The sequence below is a fragment of the Dermacentor albipictus genome, chromosome 5 (assembly GCF_038994185.2).
Source record: "Dermacentor albipictus isolate Rhodes 1998 colony chromosome 5, USDA_Dalb.pri_finalv2, whole genome shotgun sequence".
In the NCBI taxonomy this organism is placed as follows: domain Eukaryota; kingdom Metazoa; phylum Arthropoda; class Arachnida; order Ixodida; family Ixodidae; genus Dermacentor; species Dermacentor albipictus.
Window position 1 is genome coordinate 119,154,729 of NC_091825.1, and position 18,656 is coordinate 119,173,384.

General features: G+C 50.7%; 2 protein-coding genes across 3 annotated transcripts in view; one reads left to right on the forward strand and one right to left on the reverse strand.

Moving 5' to 3' along the window:
- The window catches only part of LOC135916237 (calcium-activated chloride channel regulator 2-like), a 558,001-nt gene that overhangs the window by 461,878 nt on the left and 77,467 nt on the right, over positions 1-18,656 (reverse strand). The window lies entirely within an intron of this gene.
- Positions 1-18,656, forward strand: part of LOC135916236 (chitinase-3-like protein 2) — a 330,608-nt gene that overhangs the window by 96,672 nt on the left and 215,280 nt on the right. The window lies entirely within an intron of this gene.

The window sequence follows — 18,656 nt, forward strand, 5'->3', positions numbered from 1 at the left end:
GGTATTACCACCTTCCGCGCGGCCAATCACTCTTGTGGGAATGCTACATGCGTTGAGTGCAACAACGACAACAGCAACGACAACACACTTGCTGCTGGCATGCTGTTCTAGCAACAAGGTGCTACAGTATTTTGCCAACAGAGAGAGGACTCTGCTTCTCTCGTGTTTCTAGCGTCGAGCGCCAGAAAATCGAAGATGAAGACGCCCTCGGAATACCGATGGAGAGCCAAGAGCGGTAACTGTCCGGTCGTGACATTTTACTGCGCACGGTCATTGTAAAACAAGAGCCGTGCGTCAAATACTCGAGCGATTTCCGACGCTGTCTTACGGACAACGATTCTTGGAAAACGGCCCTGCGGGGCGTCAGTGTTTAGTGGCGACGGAAATATTTGTTATTTATATTTCTTCATCTTTTCTTTTCTGCTTATGACGGCTTGTCAGCAACAAAGAGTTGACGGTACAGAATGGAAAAAAAAAATTTAGCAGCGATATTTCGGTAAATGCGAGAAAAATGCGTGAGCATTACGTCACTCCTCTTTCAGATCCCGGATCCATTATTTAAACCACGTTAGCCACATTGCGCAGAGTTGTTCAGGAGCTCACTCGGCTACACGTCTTGCCTCTATGAGGAGCGAAGTACAATTGACGGTGTGCATCTGTGTGTGCGTGTGTGTGTAAGCGCGCGCGCGTGTGTATGTATGTATATATGCATGCATGTATGTATGTATGTATGTATGTATGTATGTATGTATGTATGTATGTATGTATGTATGTATGTATGTATGTATGTATGTATGTATGTATGTATGTATGTATGTATGTGTATGTATGTATGTATGTATGTATGTACGCATGTATGTGCGTGTGTATGTATGTGTGCGTGTATGTATGTGCGTGTGTGTGTGCGTTGCGTGTGCGTGTGGAATGGCGATGACGTGGTAGAGATAGCGAAGAGGGGATGGAATGGGTGGAGTGAATGGAATGGGCGGATGTGTGGGAAGATGGGAGTTATTTTTTTCGTCCACTTTCGTTTCCGTTCTCTTCATCATTTGCTACACTTGAATTTCAGCCACTGTTAATTTGCCCGATACTTTCCTTGGCTTCATTGTCTGATGGATTCATATGGTCTTGATTAACAATCATCGAGCTCCTCGGCTTCCCTTCTCTCTCGCTTACACACACACATTTTTCCTAGTTTGACATTCATAATGCTCATGTATAAAAAAGAAGAGAAAAGAGTGCACTCAGTTCGAGCTTTACGACACGTTTAAGCGCAAACTTGTCAACGCTACGCGGTAGGGGACGTGAAATGCTTTAAATCGAGGTAATTTAACCGACTATCGGGAAAGTTCATCTTGCTTAATAAAAGAAAGAAAAGGCTGCTTTGCGTTCCGTCCCCCTGTAAAGCTGTCTTTGCGATAGGCGGTTGGGCATAAGAGGTCTGATCTGTATGTTGCCTCTCTATCTCTTCTCCCCGTCTTTCATCCCCCCCCCCATCCCGCTCTTATGTGTAGGGTAGCAAACCGGTTAAGCTAAACTGCTTAACCTCCCTGCCTTTCCTTCTCCACTTTTTCCTTCCTTCCTTGCCTTTGCAGATTCTCAGGTTGCAAAAACTGACCTCTTTCCATTGCATCACAGGTTTTGTTTTACAGTCTGATAAATGATACATGCATTTCGTAGAGGCGTGAGAACAGCCTGTCTGGTCTGTCGAGCATATGCGTGAAAGCATACGAATGTACAAAGCTTTCGTATAGGTATAATAATGCGCGCATACTGCAGCCCTTCTGACGAGTGCCTTTCGGTACGTGCTGACACGAACTAGTCCAAAGGACATAATTGCGACGACCGGGGTGATCTCGTTGGAAGTGTCTAAGCTACCTCGTGTAAAAAAAAAAAAAAAAAGTGCCAATGGGCCCTCCGGACGAGAAGAGCCGGAGAAAGAGCCCGGTGTCCTTCACTTCATTTGCCGGTCTGTCGCCGCAACTGAGCACGCAAATCAATAGGCGTCCCTCCCACACGCTTAGCGAATGGCACGTGACTGAGTTCACACGCGCACGCACACACACGCACACACACGAACACGCACACACACACACACACACACACACACACACACACACACACACACGCACACACACACGCACGCACACACACACACACACACACACACACACACACACACACACACACACACACACACACACACACACACACACACACACACAAGCATGCGCTCGACACAATAGTCTTCTTTCGCAAGCTTCGCGTCCCAACCTGCGACTCGCTTTCGCTTTTCCGGACCGCGGGCGCGAACGCGAAAGCAAATGCGCCAAGGAGGCGATCCGGACGTGCGAGGAACTCTGCCCCGGACCGTACCCTAGAGATCGCGCGAGAAGAATCAACTGGGGAAGTGAAAAAGAGAAAGAAAAAGAGGCAGCGGAAGAACGGCGTAGGGAGACCGGAGGCGGCACGGTGAGGAAGCGAGATGGCGCATGTGGCCGATTCTTCACCGTTCCCCGGGGACAGCGTACGTGTTCGGCCATTAGACGCCGGCATTCGAGGGTCAGACAGCGAGAGCCAGCCGCGGCTCTCTTTCTGGACGATTGGCTCTGCCGATCTCCCCCTTTCCTCTCTTCCTCCTCTCTTGTCCGTTTCTTTCTTTCCCTACAGCGCTTTCCTTTCCCTCGACAGGCGCCAACGATCCTGCGCGGGGAGCTTCCCCCTCCCCCGCCCCCCACCAGCCTAGTTATGGGAATCTCGAAGCGCGCAGACGCTCTCTTTCTCGACTCGGCGCTGCCTCTAATTACGTCTTATCGAGTTACAACTCGGCTCGGTCACGGACCAGGCAACGCTAGCTAGCTAGCTAGCAACGCGAGCGCGGTGATACAGCGCGCAGTAAGCGGCGGCGGCCGCCTCCGAGCCGGTTAGTGTATCAAACGTGAACCTACTCGCGTCTACGTGTCTGTCTCTCTCTCGCTCTCTCTTGACTAAGCATCCCACTATGCTTTCCCTTTCTCTCCGCACTCCCTCTTCCACCACATCTCCTCCTCGTCACCCCGTGTACACCGTGCTTCATTAGAGAAGAGGGCGAGTACTATATTCCATGAGCCGAAGCCAAAGCCAATCCGCTGGGGACGCGACGGCGACCGGCCGATCGAGCGGGCGGGCGGGCGAGCGAAAGCGGCGGACCTAGGATTCGCAAATCAGTGCACAGTGCGGCGCCCGCGGTGATTTGCATAGGGCGGACGTGGTCTGGTTGTTGGCCGCGCTTTCGCTGACGGTACCCTCCCCCCTCACGCCTCCCTCTCTTAACTGCTATACACCACTGCACGCCTCCGGGGCTGATGTGGGTCTGGAAAGCGGAGTTGGCTGTGCCAACTCGTCCGAAGTGGCCGAGGACCGCAATCGCGTTTACAACGCAGCTGGGGCCACTACATATACCACTTGTTGAGCTGTTTGCACGCTGGCGCGGTGGTTAAGTGGACTCGCGTGTTAGCGCTATCGGCCAATTTAGACACGCGTCTCACGGTTTCTCTTACATTTTTTTTTTAAATCCTTGATACTTGCTACGCCGGCATCAGAAGGACGCGCGCGATAAAAGCAGTGAAGCGGACGTTCTTGAAGAATTTAAAAGGCAACGCGAAATACGTCGTTTACATATATAGGTTCCTTAAGTTTCCTCTCTATGGTTTGTACATGCTCTTTCGCTCAAATCAAATAATTTCATTACGAGAACAAGCGTTTTTTTTTTTTTTTGACGTACGAAATGGTCGATCGATACGAAGGCTGCGTTTTTCCATCCATCCATCCATCCGTCCGTCCATCCGTCCGTCCGTCCATCTCTCTCTCTCTCTCTCTCTTCACTAGTATCGGAGACAGCGCGCATCGTGACGAATCGCCAAATACAACGAACGATTAGCACTCCCAACTACAACAGGGAAGAAAAAAAAAGAAACTTGCTCAGAGCACTACACAGAGCTATTCTCCCGTAGTAAATGCAGTATTCCCAGCCGGCACGTCCAGTAGATGGGCCAGACTTTACAAACTGCCGGAACGCAACAAGTCCTCCACGGGGTTCAATAGCAAATGCCGACGGCATTTCTCCTTTCTGTGTCCTTTCTGTGTCCTTTCTGCTCCTTTCTGTGTCCGTGTTTCACTTCGCGCTAGAAGCCAATATCATGTTGCCGACGGCAGACCATGGGAACGACAGCAAAGGGAACTATGACACGACGATTGCAGCAATGGCAACGGAAGCAACAGGTTAAAAGCACCGACAGGCATACAATGACAACCAGAACAACTAACGATAGCAACAATGATGGAAGCATCGTCAACGACAAGTGAAGACGCATACGCGCTGCAGTCTCAGCCTCTTCGCTCAACCTACGTAGCACATAACCGCGACTCCACCGTCAGATCTTTCGCACATAAGCACTCCGAAGGAGCGCGCCCCCGAACGCAGAATGCAGTCGAACGCCTCTATCCTGTTTACTGCAATGTGGTATAAACTTTTTTAAAAACAGGGTTGAAGTGCCTCAGACAGGCTGGCCAACGTTTCGATAGGTGGACCGTTTATACCACAGTGTGCCATTCCATCTGCCAGCCCCTTTCTTGTTTTTGGACTGTTTACTGCAATGTAATTTGCAGTGCTTTTTGTTGTTATTACTGTTGTTGTCTTTTTATTATGCCCCTCCTGTCAGGACCCAAGCAAGGGTCTGCAGTATGCCGTAAATAAATAAATAAATAAATAAATAAATAAATAAATAAATAGACAAGTGCGTAGGGTGTCCGAAATAATTCGTTATACAGGTGACTTCGTTGTAAAGATCGCCCACCACACAGCACGGAGTAGAACCGGAACAAAATTATTCGTTCGTTATACAGGTCATTTCGTTGTAGAGGTGTTTACTGTAGATGCACTCTACTTCATACATACCACGAATGTTGCTCCTAAACTTATTACACTAAACCGTGGCGCTGTGGTCGTTCGGGTATACCGAGCGAATGACGGTTATTGCAGACAGGTTCGTGTGATCTAAATTACTGGCCTAAATTTCGCAGTAATCCTTTCTTTTTTTTCTAAACGCGGATTAAGGCAGTAAGGCTTTGCGAACGCGCATAATCATTGCGCATTGTTGCATATCTAACGAAACGTATCGCCGAAAAACGACGAATTTTCAAAGTCACGAAGCTTTCCGAAGTCATGCGAAGGACTACGTTTAGCCGGGGGGGGGGGGGGGGGTAGGAACCGCGTCACTAACCGTCACACACACCACTCTGGCTGAACAGCCTTGCTTACAGCTCCCACAGAACACTACAGCGCCCGAGTTCCCTCCAGTAATCCTTTTCTTTCTTTCTAAAGGAAACTCGCACGTACGGCACACGCACAACAGCGTCATTAATGGCCACGCGCGGTCCCCTTTCCCCGCCCAAAGTCACAGCTCGAACGCGCGCGCCTGCAAACGCGCGCTGCAAACGGCGCGGCCGGGGGGAGCCACCGCACGCGCAAGCACATGTGTACGCGCGAGATAAACCTAATCACGCGCCTCCATTACCCGAAAGCCCTTCATTAGGTTGGAGGCTCTCGCGCTAGTGGCGAGGCAGTCCCTGGGCATCGCCACCAAGCCGCGCCGGCGGCGGCGACGACGACGAAGACGGGCGTGCGCGCGGAGGATTCAGTTCATTACCAAACTATCACCGCGGAGAGTCCAAGAACACGGCGCTGTTTGTCCAGAAGTTTGTCCCCGCGCCACCCCCACCCCCACGTGCTCTTCTCGGTCCGCCCAGACCATCGGCGCTGGCGCCGGCGATTTCCGCTGCCTCCGGCTCGGACCCGGAAAGCGCGAGCTTATAGGGAAGTATACTTCAAAGCGGCGTTTTGCGAGTACCGATGTTCGAGGTGCCGAGTGGCGCGAAATTGCGCGGACCGTTGTAATTTGGCGATCCCTCGAGGGACTGACCTCTCTCTCTCTCTCTCTCTCTCTCTCTCCTATAGGTGCCGATAAGGCGGCTTATAACGGGGACCGGTTCGCGCGCATCCAAAGGGGGGAATGGATCCCTTTTCTCCGACCGAGTCTAGGTTTTAGAAAAGAAAAGAAGTAAAAGAAACGGAAAGCTGCACTCTTCACGATGTAGAGGAGGAGGTTCACTTGAACAAACGTGAAGGGACGACTGCGTAGAACGGGCTGGATTGTAGGGGAAGTATAGCACGTTCTGTCCAAGTTGGGCTGCGGCGTGAACTCGCCCGCGAAGCGTTCGCCTATACGTTGCCCTCTCGCGGCTGCTCATCACAATGAATAATTTTACTCCAAAGGCCCGGACGCTTAAATTTTTGTTTTAGGTTGACTGGATGCCGACGTCAGGCGCTCTTGTTTTTGACATTTAAATGGACCAAAAGGAAGGAAATATAAGAAGGTGGCAATGCTGAGTACGTAGTTCATATGAAAAGGAAGTCATTAAACCAGATCCGACAGCGCTAACTGCCAGGGGGGGGGGGGGGGGGGCTTCATCCCGCGAGACCACCATGGCACCAACCAACAAGTACCACGGACGTATGCACATCACCGAAACCGGCCTATACATTTATATATTTAATCGTTTATGCCGTTGGGCAAACTTCCAAAAAAAAAAAGCAAGCCAAAAGCAAGCCAGCAAGCCACCCCCCGCACAGGTGTTCTCCGCGTGGTAGACAGGTGATTATTATCATCGTCACATTACTACGTGGACTGCAGTTATGCAATCTTGCAGCGATATCTAATTACTCCTAGCTGTCTCGCGTCGGCCGACTCCCTCCTGTTCTTGCGAATTCTTTAATACCACCTCACTTCCCGCTCTTCCAGCATCGACAGCGTTTCCGTTACCATAGCAGCCGTTCAAGTTTAATCACTTGCTTTTCCATCCTGTCCCCAGCGGCATCTATGAGTTGATGGTTCAGCGCTTAGGAACAACATGGCAAACAACTGCGTGCGTCGTAATAGCTTGGCCGGACCTGACCGTCTTCATGACCACGCCATTGTTACAGTTCATCCGGACTTAACGGCATTCCGTTCGACGTTGCACTGGATTGACGAGAGTTTTCGTCCACCCGGCTGCAGCCCTACTCTACAAAGGAAACCCCCCCACGGGCCGCTCAGAAGGAAGCCTGGTCAGTTGAATACAATAACCGTCCTGTTCCGGGAACTGAACCCGGGACCAGCGCCTTCGTTGAGTGGTCGCTCTGAGTTAACCAGTATAGGCGAGTGGGAGTGGGCGAACTACACCCGGCAACTCGAAGCACAGCGAAGGTCGGGCGCCTTTGTTACATAGACTGCGGTCATATATAGACTACCACTACCATGGATCAACCTTCTCATGACTTCGTCACGTAGATTTCCTCGACGTTGCAGCGACAGAGCCGGCTCTATATACCTGGCGCCGCTCGCCTGCTTCGCACCACGACAGTGCATGCGTTGCATCAGCGTTTGTTTAATCAGCACGTGCACGCTCAGGATGGCACCGTCGGCACAAAAATGGACTCTCGTCCACTCACCGCCTGGTAAAAACGAGCGCGAGGGGGGGGGAGGGGGAGGGAGCGCACTGCTCTTCGCTTTTGTTTACGCAGCATATGAGCCGTTGCTCTCTGTTTACGTCTGGAAGGAGAAGCAGACGGCAGCTCGTGGGAGCAGACGCTGCAGAGAGCTTTAGATCAATGGACGAAAGCTGCCTGCGCATGAGCAAGAACTTTGCTCGGATCTTGCCGAGACGCAAGCCGTTTGCGCCCTTTATTCTGAAGCTCCCTATATATATAGTGTCTGCATAGTCCCACGAGCTGCATCTCCATAGGTTTGCGAAGAGCACATACGTTGGTCTCGTGCTTCGATGCTGCTTCACGCTTTATATCGCTAACACAAATATTAGTTAGATTATGTGGATTTGCGCGGTGAAACCACGATCAGGTTATGAGCCACCGCGTTGTGGGAGGGGGACCCCTCATTAATTTTGGTCACCTGGGATTCTTCAACTTGCTCATAAATTGAAATACACGAGCGTACTTACTTTTGTCATTTTCGTTCATCAGAATGCGTCCAGGATCGACCCGTGACCTATGCCACTGAACTACCACGGCGAATATAGCTAACACAAGATATCAGTTTCTCGTTCAGCCGCCTGTAGCCCAAGCTCGGTCTTATAAATCTGAACTGGCAGCACACTGCATAATTGGGTTAGTGAGGTTAACAGCCCTAAGCAACTTCGGGAGCTATAAGACGTGCCCCAATTGAAGGCCGGGGACAAATTTTGGTTAAGAAGAGATATATCGATCAGTATAGCAAGCGTTTTCGCATTTTCGCTCCCACCGGAATGCTGCCATCTACCGGGACAGGGAATCGGACCCGCGACTTTATCTTAGTTGCAGAACGCCGAAAACACTGGATCCCTACTTGCTACGGCGAATGCATGCGCATGCGTGCAAACGAGGAGAGAAGAGACCAAATATATATATCCGTGAGGTGTACAGTCGAGAGGCTGTGCAGCGAACAATACAACGAAATAACCTGTATAACGAAGGAATAGTTCGGTCCCGGATCTACTGTGAGCTGTGCACGGTGCCCGACCTTTGTAATTCGAAGTGACTGACCTGTATATATAACGAAATTATTTCGGAGAAACCCAAGCGCTTCGTTATAGAGACATTCGACTGTACATCGTTTTGCGTTCAAGGCGTCAAATCCAGGAGGCTCATGTAATGCGTTGCAGGTCTGAAGTCTCATCCTCTCGATGAATACGTTAGTTAGTAGACAATATTTAACGTGTCACCGAAGTGCACGAAATATTGATGAGTACGGATATATAGCACAGAACATGTTCATTCGTTTCCTTCCGTTTCGTTATCAACTCTTCTATTTTTTAATAATTCATCGGTTTCTCTCACAAACATCGGTGACTTTAACATTAGCCTGTTTTAATATTATCTGTACAATTTTCACCGTACCGTGTCCTACGGTCTAACCATTTTTTACACATTTATGGATGTACAAGTGGCGTTAAGTTGTCGCACGGCTAACATCCTCGCGCTTATAAGGGGCGAGATGAAATTGTTGGTGGAAACCAACAATAGCATTTTGTTTGGCGACTTTCTTTTTTTTTTGCAAGTAAAAATGATGACAGCTGTGACAGGCGACATAAAGAGTACAATAAATGAAGTTTCCTATCTATCCCTGCGAAATTCTCCTGTCAGATGTTTCTGTGCGACAAAGGGTGCTAGAATGACTGCACAGTTTTTTTCAACTACGTCTTTAGTCATCGCACGTTTAGCTAGAGCTCCGTTGTCGTCCTCTATAAGTTTTTGTAGGGCCCCAGCGGTAGGTGTGTTACCCGTGTGACAAGCAAACACCCTTAAAGGTGTAAAGATTATTGCAGTGTACTTTCTCGTTTAAGTCTTACCACTCCCTTCCTCTCGTTGAGCAGCATACCTGACACATGCAGGCAACTTCTCATTCTCAAAAGTCTAAGCAACACATGACGTGCTACCGGCGAACGCGACTCATAGAAAGAGCCGTTTCTAAAACGAAGTTCACCTCTCTGTTTACCCGCCGGCTTCTCAGAAGCCAATCTCCCGCAGCGGGTAAGTGCCAGAGTTTAAAGAGCAAGCAACCAGCTTACTTTTCAATGTGTGCTACTGGCCAGTGCGGGTTGCACAGAACGGTAACGACGTGCACTACACTGGAGTTCAACTCCTTGACAGACGCTCGGGTATACCATGAGTCAAATCCCTCGCAGGAGAAGGCGAAAAGCAAAACTGACAGGCGGTCACGAAACAGGGCACTTCTCTCTCTTCGCGTTTGTCCTTTCTTTCCCGAGCTTCGAACCCGTGTCCCAGATTTGATTAACTTTTCGTATACCGCGCGCGTCACTCTCGCGTCACTCTCCCTCCCCCCCCCCCCCTCCTCCTCCACGCCAGCGAAGCACACGAAGTTTCAATTTTCCGTTCAGTTCGCCGGAAAATTGAGCGACTCCGCTCGAGTCTACGAGAAGCTCCACACGAAAGGAGAAACACAAGCAACTGGGCAAAAAAAACAGTAAAAAAAAAGAGAAAGAAACTGAGGGATAGACGTATGTGCTACGTGCGCCCGCCATCCAGCTAAGTTTATTTCCTTTCTCGCTCCTCCTCTCTTCCTTTCTTTTTTATTTCCTCTTCCCTTTGTTCCGTGTTCCTGCCATGACGCAATGGACTCGTAGCGAAGTTGCCTTTCGATGAAAGAAAGAAAGAAGGAAAGAAAGAAAGAATGAAAGAAAGGAAATAAAGAAAAATCGGGCCCTGTCGTCGCCGCCCCGTGCTTCAGCTGCACGCCGAGTTCGTCATGCTTCCGGCCAGCGAGGTCTCTAGCCATTGACGGAGGGGCACGCGATTCGCTTCCGCCGCAGCCACCGTATGTGAACTTGTGCCAGCGTGCATGCCACACAACGGCCTCGGGGACCGCGTTCTCCGCCGCCGATCGTTGGTGCCCAACCTTTCTTCTTTCTTCTTCAACACCGACGCACGGTATCTGCAGCGTGTCGATGTCAAAAAACCGAGCAATGGCCGACACATTGTTGTTGTTCCCGCGGGAGAACCGCACCGGCGGCGTGGCGGTTAAGCGTAGAAACGACTGCGCCGTGAAATGGATTCGCGGTTTTACTAGCGGTCCCCAGACTGGCGCGGAAGTACGGCCGGGAAGGGCCTCTCGAAGTGGCAGCTCGTATATATCTGCTCTTGTCTGCGACGACTCTATACGTACTATACTGTATGCGCAATCGATGGTGCTGCTGCAAACGATTCTACCAGTCGATTCGATATCTCGAGTGCTCGCGAAGGAACGACCAACTTCCGGGGTTTGCCCACTGGTATGCGGATACCTAAAACGCCCTTCAACTACCGCATAAAGATCGACGGCAAGTAGGCCGAATTCTCGAGGAGAAAGGGAATATCCGTTAGCCTTCTTTGCGCCGGTCGCAAGCGTAATCACTCCCATTCCCATTATCATCATCAGCGAGTTTCCTAGGCAGGAGTCGGCAAACAAGACACTACGCGTTCCCACCCAGAATTAAGTGTACCTCATGTTCTCAAAGTGAGAACCATGCATGGTGTCGTCGTCGGCAATCTCGTCGTCGTGTTCATTATCATCGTGGTGGACGTCATGCCCCCGTCGTTCCGCATCACGTGACGTCGTTTATCATCGTCGTGCACTCGCCGTCGTCAAGCAAGCTATTGCCGTTTTGTGTGGCCCTCGATTATTGCCCCCTAAGTGTGGTCATCTAACATTGTTTCCTTTTCAATCCCTAGTACTTTTCTAAGGTTGCGTGGCATTGACGTGGTTCTAAACGCGGCTACCAACCCCCCGCCCACGCCCCGACGCAGGCTGAAGAAAAAACAACAATCTAGCCACGAAATAAAATAGCGGTTACGTAGTAGTACGAAAAGACAAACAACTAGCGGAGTTCGCTTCGGCCGGGACCACACGACGGCGACGTGCAGCGGACGTCAGTTCAAGCCGTACACCCAAGCACTGTTTTCACCCGCCCCCACCACCACACGCACGCACACACACACGCGCACGCACGCACGCACGCATACACACACAGGCACGCCAGGCCGAATAAAGGACGGGGGCGACAAACGGCTTTCTTCGTCTGCAGCGACCGTGCAATTTCTAAGCGGCCCTCCGCGTCGGTGATGTCCCCCCCTTCCTCAACTGCACACAGAACAGAGCACCACCGGCGGCAGCGGGCATTCCCGCTGAGGCGGTCGGATTTACGCATCGCTGGTCGCGATCCCATTCGTCGCATGCGCTCGGCCGCCGCACACGGGAGATCAAGCACACCAGCGGGCAGCAGCTCGCTGCAGTAGCGCACGCACGCACGCACGCACTCCGTCCGCTGCGCGGGGTGGCCTTATACGGCGGCGACGCGGGGAGACAATGCGCCCGCGCGTACGCATGCATGGCGCCGGTGGCCGGTCTCGCTCGGCGCTACCGTCCAGACAATGAACCCGAACCGGGCCGCCATCACCGGCGCTGGGACGCACGCGCTGCACACGCAACGGTCGCGTCAGGTGGCCGACCGACTCAACGGTAGCGATGGACGCGTCGTCGTCGTCAGCTGTTGCTGCTGCCGACAGAGAGAGAGAGAGAGAGAGAGAGAGAAGGAGATTCTTGATGATGGGTAGGAAAGGTTGGGGTAAAGTGCAGCGCAGTAACTGTCTCTCAGCAGAGGACACCTCAATCGCGCTGCACGGGGGGTAGGGAATGAAAGTAGAGGGAGAGAAAGAGCACCAGGACGGACAGCGCGCGAGATGAGATTGAGAGGAGGGGGTGGCTGCGATGGCGGCGGCGGCGACACACTGCCACACTCTCGTGTGCCCCCCGTCGCCGTCTGTAGTCGTGTAACAGTTGCGTGCAGCGCTGCGGAGTCCTGGCGGAACGCGTCTTCGAAGGATGTGTCTAGTCACGCGTGCGAGGGTGTGTCCCCGGAGTTAATCACCGGGCCCGTCTTCGCCACCTCCGTGCGACGGGCCTTCGGCCAGAACGCCCTCCTGACCTCGAATGCGGGATCCATTGACCCTTGTGCCGTTCCCTACAAAGACGCGCGGCGAGAAACAAGCCTGTATTGTCTGCTGTCCAATGCGCGTAACGTGTGTATTATGCTTTTAAATAGTATGATGGTTTCTGAAATATTATGGAAGATAAAAATATCAATAATAATAATAAATTCGGGGCCTTTACGTGCCAAAACAGCGATGTGATTGTGAGGCACAGCGTGGTCGGGAACACCGGATCAATTTTGATCACCTGGGGTTTTTAAAGCTGCACTCGTATAAATCAAAGTATACGTGCGTGTTCTTGTTTTTTTGTTTTCTTTTTTTTCCTTTTTTTTCCTTTTCTGCGTACCGCCCTCATCGAAATGCGGCCGCCGCGGCTGGAATCCAACCCGCGACCTGGTACTCAGCAGCATAGCGCCATAGTCACTAGGCCGTCAAGGCAAAGCATAAAAGAAAGAATAAAAAAATGAAATTGAGCCCAAGGTAGCCTTAATTTCCGCGGTGACATCTCGGGTCGACGCCTCGCAAATTACACTCGTTAAATGGCCTCAGCGACAAAGGTGGATTAGACGATTAAGCAGTAAGGAGGTAGCCAAGTAGAAGAATGACGTAGTACTTTGTATAATGCCCTATCTCCATTTTTATTTTTAGAAGAGTCAGCTTCTGCGTCACTCCACTTAATTTGTAAGGAATCAGGGTCTTCCCGTGCACCATTATTTCCATGTCTTTAGGGACACGGCGAGGACCTATACCTTGTCCGGAAGATTGTGAAGCATGAAGGGAGGTCTAGTGGACCTTCGGGACGCATCTGTGATCTGTATTCGTTCGTCATTTATGTGAGAAAGAGAAAATCAAGTCAAGTTGCGTCAGCTATGGATAATAGCCGGGCAGAAATAAAAACTGTCACGTAGGCCGTGTCTTGCTGAACGCAGCGGTTTGAGTGTAGGCCATAGACAACCTGAGTCGCGCATTGTCGAGCTCGCGGTCTGTGCTTGAGAGAGAGAGAGAGAGAGAAGTCATAAGGGAAAGGCAGGGAGGCTAACCAGGCTGAGCCCGCTTGACTACCCAGCACAGGGGAAGGGGGAAAAGGAGCTTCGAACACTGATGCTGAAATACTAGTCGTAACTGTTCCCATTCTGAAAAAAACAAAAAAAAACGGAAGTCTAGATGGACACCCGACGTTTAGTCTTCCATCTTGAGAATTACAGTAGCGATGGCCGCTTATGTAACTATGTTTATCTGATAAGCAACCGACCAATCGCGACGGGAGTTGAGCGAAATTTGCGCCGTCATGCGTTCTTGGTGCGTGAAATTTTGCAGTGCATCGTCAGCGTCGTTTTGTTATCTATGCCTTACCAAGCCTTCGTCGCCAGCAGCAGTCAGTGTGTTTTGTTACTCGAAAACTTTAAACTATACTAAACCAAGTTAAGTCGTGATTTATATTAGCGTTTTCGAAAGCGCTTTTCCTGAGGGGATGTTTTCAGTATTCTTGAATAACCTATTAAAGCGTCTGGACACAAACAATCGGGAAGTACGTGTGCCCAGATCACTGCATATTTAATTTTGCCGACGTACCCAAAGTCACCTTCCTTCGCAAGAATCAAAAGGAAACAACAGCCAGCCTTAATATTTCGTGCCTGGTGTTTGGCACGTGCTCAACACGTACAATTTTTCACTCACCCGCAGACAAGCACGCAAGGGTTGTCGACCATCACGATCGTTAATATCACTGTCTCCAACTCGGTGCTGTCAGCGAGAGAAGTGAAAATCCGAACGATAAAAAGCACGAGGACTAAGAAAACAGAGACACTTCACATTATTGGTCGCATGACATACAGAGAAGCCTGACAAGCGAAGCATAAGCGAAGAATGGGAATTGAGCGACATAACACGGTGGGGGGGTCGCACAGGAAGGCCAACCTAGCGGGAAAAGCGAGAAAACGCACAGAAGAAACCAGGAATCGAGAAAAAAGAAAAGAAAAAGAAAACGACGGCGAAACCACCAACATGTCGTGGGGGCGAAAGAGAAAGGAGGTTGAGGAGGAGGTGGCGGTGAAAAGCTGCCATCTTATATGCAATTCCATATCCATCAGGCATATATGGCGGCCCCTTTGTACTGTGCTGGTGAGGCGGTTGGAGTTGGGGAGGGGAGTATTGGGCCTTTCATGTATTGGTCTGCTTTCTCTCTCTCTCGCTCTTTCTTGCGTCGCTGCGCGCAGGTGTTTTGCGCTAGTGAGATATTCTTGTTTTGGGAGAGAAAAGCTGGGTGAGCGTGGCTGCAGGTAGGGAGAAGACAGAGACAGAGGGAAGAGGAGGGAAGGCGATGGCGCAGACGTACGGAGGTGCGATGCCACGCTGGAGATGGCTGCCATAGCAAACGAATGCGTACGTTTTGGCGTCGGAATAAGAGATACGTCTCCGACAAGACGAAGAATGAATGAATGAATAGTAAAACGTATGCAGGGAGGACATCTCCGCTGGGTTACGTCGAGAAAGAGAGAGAGAGAGAGACAACCGGGAAAACGGAGCAAGGTGGTAAACAGTCGTAGGGCATAGAAGAGGGCGAGAAGGGAAGGGGGCGTGTATCGCCCCAAACCTCCTGCCAGAAAAGCAGCGAGGCGTCGTTCGTTCTGGCGCTTTCCCGCCCTCTCTTTCTCGGTCCTGTTGTCAGCTCTTTTGTTTGCGCGTTGTTTCCTTCTATTCCACGCGCTCACCGCTATCTGGCGGTGCCTCTACCTCGCCATCGACGCTTTGCCCCCTCTTGTGTCTTACAAAGCAGTTGGCTGATCCCGCATTTCCTTTTTTCGCATGTCTTCCTTTCTTTTTCCTACTTCCGCTCCCGAGCTCGGTCTCATTGCTTGTCGATACCGTATCATCGCGGCGAGCAAACCTATCATTTTGCGGAATCGCTCCGTCACCATAATATTTTTTTTCCTCACGCCTCGGCGAACAGGGGGGCAGGCCTCGGGTCCTGCCGAGGATCGATTCACAATTCAAGAGCGAAGCGGCGGATAGAGAAAAAAAAAGAATGAAAGAAGAATGATAGTTTCAACGCGTACAACTGTTCCACTTTCCCGCCTACTTCCTTCTTTTCTTTCTTTATTTTATACATATTTTTGAATTTCTTGTCTCTCGTTCGCTACTGTTCAGCGGTACCGTTCAAGGGGCTGTGATTTCCTTTCTTACAAGCACTTTTCGTTTCTTGTGCTACGCGTTACAGGGACAGAGAGCGAAGGGGGGGGGGAGGGGGGGAAGGGGGGAAAGGGGGGAAAGGGGGGAAGGGGGGAAAGGGGGGGAAGGTGGGGGGGGCCCTGTCGAGTTGAATGCGGTGTCACAAGTTCCTCGGGGATGCGTGTAATTACTCGCCAGACACGCGATGTTGGCGGCGGCACGCGCACAAAGGGAAAGAGTATCAAATTATGGACACGCATGGCGTTTCAGAGCCGGATTCAAAGGTTAGCGCTCTGCCAACCCACCGTGGCTTGCCCGAATTGTGCGTGTGCCAATTTAACGTCCCGAGGCAGCGTTCAAGCTACGAGATGGGAAGGGGTGGCTGTAGCGTGCAAAGCAGAAAGCGAGCAATGAGCGACGATCGAAATCATCGGGAATGCATTTTCGAATGTGTTTCCTGATTTTCGATAGCCCTGTCTGAATGTCGTTCGGTGCCTCATGCCGTCGCTAGCAGTATTGATTGAAAACGCCCAACATTATGCTTCTTTTTTTACATATGTGTACATATGTCTGAAGCGGTTGGGGAAACCGCAGCAACAGGCTTGGTGCGGTGGTGTTTCATTGACGTGTCTTGTCGTTAACGAAAGAAAGAAAAAGGAAACAGAAACAGAAAAAGAAGACATGGAATAACACAGAAAGAGAAGAATGACACACCTGTTCAGTTTCTCTTGGTTATATACGTACAATAGATATATGTACAATCTCAGCTGGTTATACGATCAAAACGAACATTCTCTGGGCAAATGAAACGCGCACGTGTAACAGCGTTGTCCTGTTTTCGACCACTACCGCCTATAAATGTCCTACCATAACAATCGACTGGCGATTAGTGGCCGCGTGATAATAGTTAACGCAAAGGACAGAGGCGACTGAGTGAGGGAGGTGCGGTCTATCGTCACTATGCGGCTTATATCCGCGATACCTCCGAACGCAGCAGTTTGAAAAGGGAACAATTTGCGGCCACGTTCGGTCGCTTTTGTCTCTATACCACGTGAGAGCCTTGCGTATATTGAATGGGCTTAATCTCACCCAAGCCACGTTCATTTATGGAACACGAATACAATCGTGCTACGCATCCCACATGGGGCTGGGGGAGCGATCTCTTCGACGTGCGCACAATTAAAAATAATGGTCACACGGAACAGTTAATTTGGTCTTGTCGGTGCTCTAATGTCACATGAAGACTTTGTTCGACAATTAGCAAAAAGATAAGATAAGACGAGGCTTGGCTGCATGTACGTAGACGCAGGAGATAGGGTCTTCAGAAGACCCGAGATGGTATGACATAAAAGAGTGCTGCCTGCGCGCCTATTCTACTCGCATTTATACGCGATAGGTGGCGCCGGTATTTATGGACAGGTAGTAATGCGAGGTTTCTTAATAGTGGAAATATGCTCTCAGAGGCAGCAGTTGCGTGCCTAGACTTCCATGCTAACTATACAGCTTGCAGCAAATTTGCTGCATGCCGGTAGGTGGGTTCGTGGTCCGTAAAGGTGTTTAACCAACCACCGTGTCCGTGCGAGCCTACCGCTATGCAACATCTCCGCCGTACTATTTGCTGAACGCTGCAAACACTCTGCTGTTGCCCCGCCATACCGAGGAAGCTTACCTGATTCCGTGCGCGTGCGTGTGTGTGCGAATGACTTTTGCGATCGAGCGTGTATCTTTCCAGTGAATGCTTTCCATCGTCTAGGCAATTGAATATTGACGCGCGTTCTATAAGTCACTCGTCGAAAGAAATTCCCCGCCGCCATCATGCTTGCCATAACGACCACGCGGCGCATAACGATTGACCTCGTACACGTGTATACTTCATTGAGGATAGCGAGCATAACGGAAGTTGCCTTTTCTCTTCTTTCGCGAGCGATGGAACCTCCGATGCTCCGGCAAACAAGTGGACCGTTATTTGTACAGAGTGACCTATATTGTGGGACCGCGTGTCTACGTGTTTATTTTTTTTCTGTTACAGCCTACCCTACACTGTAAAATAATTTACACCCTTAAAAGTGAGAAAGGGTGTAAATGGGTCTATAACTCACACCCTTAGGGTGTCCTTTATATAAATAACACTCTAAGGGTGTCAGTTATACACACATTTACACCCTTTTTAACTTTAAATGTGTAAATTATTTTGCAGTGTAGCCCGGCCGCCTTACACCACTGTTACCCAGGATTGTACCGTACTGATTCGTGTAACCAGTGCGGGCACAGAGCAACGCTGCGACACATGATCTGGGAATGTGCCGGCAACAACGGTATACTGAAGCCCCCGCCGTTCGCCACGCGTCCGTAACCGCGGCCGTTATACCAGCGTACAGGAAGCCTCGAGTTCACCCCTTCCCGACGCCGCCCCTGCTGCGGGGGCCGACGGGATCCTTCTCCGTCGACGTCGCCGCCGCTGGCAGGCGGCTCTCAAAAGTTCGGAGCTGGAAGACCAGCTGTGGGCCGTCCGGCAAGCCGAAGATGCCGCCCGAGCCCAAGGACTTCGAGGCGTCACCGCAACCAAAACTACTGGACCACTCTTTTCAATAAAGTTTGTTTTCTTCTTGTTACAGCAACAACAGAAGTTCGAGACTGAATTTGTTGTGATATGAGGCGAAGAACTATAGGAAAAGAGTGAGATAATGATCATTTTTTTTTTGTAAACACTGCTTGGTCTGCTGCTTGGTTACGATGTGTTTCATTCATTCAATCTGGAGAGATGTCCGATTTCGTATGACGCGGGCGTGTGTGCACCGGCAACAACCACACGATGGCGGAGGCGATGGCACGACGACAACAACAGATGGCGCGACGACGAGGAAATGACAACGGTGCTCGAGTACACGCCCCCCCCCCCCCCCTTTCCCATCCCTTCTCGAACATCGCCGAA